The sequence below is a fragment of the Brassica napus genome, unplaced genomic scaffold, assembly GCF_020379485.1.
Source record: "Brassica napus cultivar Da-Ae unplaced genomic scaffold, Da-Ae ScsIHWf_106;HRSCAF=184, whole genome shotgun sequence".
Lineage (NCBI taxonomy): Eukaryota > Viridiplantae > Streptophyta > Magnoliopsida > Brassicales > Brassicaceae > Brassica > Brassica napus.
In genome coordinates, this window is record NW_026014496.1 from 22501 (window position 1) to 26829 (window position 4329).

The following is a 4329-nucleotide window of genomic DNA, read 5'->3' on the forward strand; positions in this document are numbered from 1 at the left end:
CCCTAAGTCTTTCATCTCGAATTATTTCTTTAGACATTCGACTGTTTGGGAAATCTCTCTAGGGGTTCCTATGATATTCAGGTCGTCCACATAAACCGACATAATCATAAAGCCCTTGATGTCGAATTACTTTATAAAGATATATGGACTTATTGGATCGTTCTTATAACCCTCTTTCACTAGGTACTCTGATAATCTGTTGTACCTCATTCGACCTGATTGTTTTAAACCATATAAGGCTTTATTCAGCTTAATACAATGCTGTTCTCGAGAACCTTTCTTATCTTTGAGCTCAATACCCTCTGGAACTCTCATATGAATTTCATTATCCAGTGGACCATATGAATATGCAGTCACTACATCCATTAGGCGTAAATCAATCTTCTCTTTTACGGCCAGACTGATCAAGTATCTCAATGTAGTTGCATCAACCACAGGGGAGTAAGTCTCCTCATAATCAATTCCTGGTCTCTGTGAGAATCCTTGTGCTACAAGCCGTGCTTTGTATCTCACTACTTCTCCTTTCTCATTTCTCTTTCTCACAAAGACCCATTTGTATCCCACTGGTTTGACATCACTAGGTGTCCGGATTATAGGGCCAAAAACGCCTCTCTTTCTCAATGATTCTAACTCCACGTTTATAGCTTCTTTCCATTTGATCCAATCTGATCTTTGCATGCATTCTTGTATGGACGTGGGTTCTAGATCCTCATCTATATTCATGATCTCAAGTGCTACCTTGTATGCAAATATATCATCGACGTCGATATCTTTTCTGTTCCATTGTGTTCCAGACATAATATAGTTTATAGAGATCTCTTGATTGTCCGGTCCTGGCGTCCCATGAAGTTCGGTGTCCCGAACCCCATAATTTGGAACGGCCGGATCATTTGGTGTGGCCGGCCCACTCGGCTCGACCGTTCCGGACGGTTTGGAACGGCCGGATCCATCAATGTCCTGGACGGTTTCATTGATGCTCTCGGATCCAGCACCTCTCTTGGATTTTTGAGGCTGTTTATCTTTGGAACCAATAGGTCTACCACGTTTCAAACGTTGTTTAGACTCTATAGTAACTTGACATTGTCCCTTCTGGACATCTATTCTTATAGGTTCATTACAAGCCGGTATGTATGACTTTGTCACTCTATTTGGGTCAGCAAATGTATCTGGCAGTTGATTAGCTAGCTTTTGAAGATGTATAATCTTTTGGACTTCCATATCACACTATTTAGTCTGAGGATCTTGCCAAGATATTGATGGTCGAAACCATTCTTTTTCTTTACTCAACCGGCTGTTATCTCCCCCTAAGGTCGGATATGTTGACTCATCAAACCGTGAGTCTGCGTATCTGGCCTCAAACAAATCACCGGTTGTTGGTTCAAGATACTTTATAATGGTAGGGGAGTCATATCCAACATATATTCCCATCCTCCTTTGTGGTCCCATCTTAGTTCTCTGTGGTGGAGCAATTGGAACAAAAACGGCACATCCAAATGTTTTGATGTGGGACACGTCTGGCTCATGACCCGTAAGTAACTGGGATGGTGAATATCTATGCTCACTAGATGGCCTGATGCGAATCAGTTCTGCTGCATGTAATACTGCATGTCCCCATGCTGATACCGAGAGTTTAGACTTCATTAGTAATGGTCTGGCTATCAGCTGGATACGTTTAATGAAGGATTCGGCCAAGCCGTTTTGTGTATGTACATGTGCCACGGAGTGTTCTACTCTTACCCCCATGGACATACAGTACTCATTAAACGCCTGGGACGTAAACTCACCAGCATTTTCTAGACGTATAGTCGTTAGAGGGAAATCTGGAAAGTGTGCTCTCAGTCTTATTATCTGAGCAAGCAGGCGTGCAAATGCCAAGTTTCGTTTGGATAGTAGAAACACATGCGACCATCTGGTCGATGCATCAATCAGGACCATGAAGTATCTAAACGTCCCACTAGGTGGGTGTATTGGTCCATATATGTCTCCTTGAATCCATTCCAGAAAATTAATAATTTCCTTATTAACTTTGGCTGGTGATGGCCTTGTTATGAGTTTCCCTTGTGCACATGCTGCACATGTGAGATTGTATGGGACAACTCCTTTAACTTTGTGCGCTTGTGAGTTCATCATCAACTTTCTCATCATACTAGTATCGGGATGGCCAAGCCGGTTATGCCATAGGGTGAATATCTCGCAGGCATTAGCCTCGATCATACTGATCTTTGCATAGTATAGACCAGTTGACATTGCAGGTATGGTCTCTAGGATCTTTCTATTGCCTTTGGTGATCAAAATTATGTTAAGGAAACTCCGATTGACACAAATTATGACCCACATGGATGATCATGTCTAAGGGTCAGCACGCGGCCTCATGGCAGATGAGAGTCAGCTCATCTCAGCTAGACGGACTGTTCGGGTTTTAGGCCGATGGTCCGGGTCCGGGTCAGTGGCGGGCTTTGAGGTCCGGCCATGAGGCCATGGGCTAAGTCCAGGAGACTTGGGAAGTGGGTTGGGCTTATTACCGACCCCAAACCCAATCAGAAAGGGCGATGGGATGCAAGTGGCCGAGAGGGCACAACCCTTGGCCGATGGTGACCATTCGCTAGCAAGTCGTGCCTGTTTGTGAGGCAAGACTTACCCCCTCGTTTACTATAAATATGGGGTCTCTTCTGTTGGTTTCATTATCCAATTCCAGAGTAAATACTCAGAGAAAAACGTAGAGAGAGAGAGTTCCGGCCAAGAGAACAGCGAGTTTAGGGTGGTTAGGTTTCCGGCGACTCTGATCGTTTGTGAAGCAACCTCCGGTCAAGAATGGGAGATCAAGACAAGGAGAAGAGCATGGAGAACCCAGACGTGGTTCACAAGGTATGTGATGGTCCGTGGCTCCATCAGACCGAACGGACGATCCATGCGATCGCACCGCGGCTCTGCTCCGTTCCTAAGTCCCATCCGGCTCTCCTTATCTGTTTCAATTCCTTTCTCTTCTCTTCTCTCTGGTTAAACACGAAAGGTTGTGTTGGTTGAGTCCAAGGGACACGTCCCTAGGCTTTGGCCGAACATAACAAAACTGCTAGCCTAGACACGGGTCGGTTAGACGGTCAGTTCGATCGCACCAAGACTGGGCGGTTATGATGAATGGTTGGGAATGACCCAAAGGGCACGAGTTGTCAAAAGTCATGAGTTACCAAAGGTTGTGAGTTACCAAAGGGTGTTAGTGACATAAAGGTACGAGATACCAAAAGTTACGAACATCAAAAGGTACGAGCACGAAGAGGTACAATTGGCCAGAGGGTGCATGTTTTAAACGGTGTCTTTCGAGACAGGTTATGACCGATCCTTATGGGTCAACCTATGGCTTGTCTAAGCCAAGGTAGAGTCGCAAGGTCTGACCGGTTACTAAGGCCTTCCGGATTGGACCTGAGGCTTACTCGGCCGATTGGACCCAGGCCAAGGCCGGATCAGGTAAGGAAGTCTCTTGGGCCATTGAGCCGGACTTCATTGGTCTTTGTGGACGATCCGGATCTGTTCGTGTGTTCTGTTTAGCTATTTTGGACTATCTATCTGACTCTAAGTCAAGGGGTGGTTGATTGAACGACTTAGGATACAGTAGATAGGTTCATACTTTTTATGATTATGTTGTTTGAGGTTTATCTAAGTTCTAGGGACCAAGCCAAGCCTTGTAGAATCAATTCGTACTATTCTCGGCTATGATTAATGCTTATCTGGTTATGGTTTCAGGAACTAAGGATGGTTCTGGTCAAGCCAAGGAGCCGTGAAGGCTCGGTCAGTGAGAGGCTGTGTAACGTGTGGTTAGATGATGCTAGGGATGAACTAGTGATTGTCTATGAAACTGTTAAGAAGTTGGGTATTGGATCTCATGTTTCTAAGTAATACAAAGTTAACACATCATTATTCTGCTGTGCAATCTGTTCTTTTGTTTATGAACCTCATAAGCCAGTTAATTTTTGGTCGAGAAAAACTCCGCTAGACCAGTTTGGAGTTGGTCGATCAGATTTAAAAATAAAGTCGACCCGGTGAATTAATACCTCGACGGGACTGTCTTGTGGTCGAAAGGCCTCTCATTGATAGTTATGGTAGAGTGTTAATAATGTTGGTCGAATTTTATTTAAGCTAGGAAAGCTTAGTTGAAGCAAGACGAGATTCGAAGGACGAGAAATTTTAGTCGAAAACTGTCCGAAATTGTCGTTAAGTTTCTTAACTAAATTCCGACTAGTCTAATACCTTCACCAGCTATTCTGCTTGCTTTCTCAGTAAATCAGTACTAGATTAATTAGCACACAAACTTAATATTTAACATTAAGATCTGAT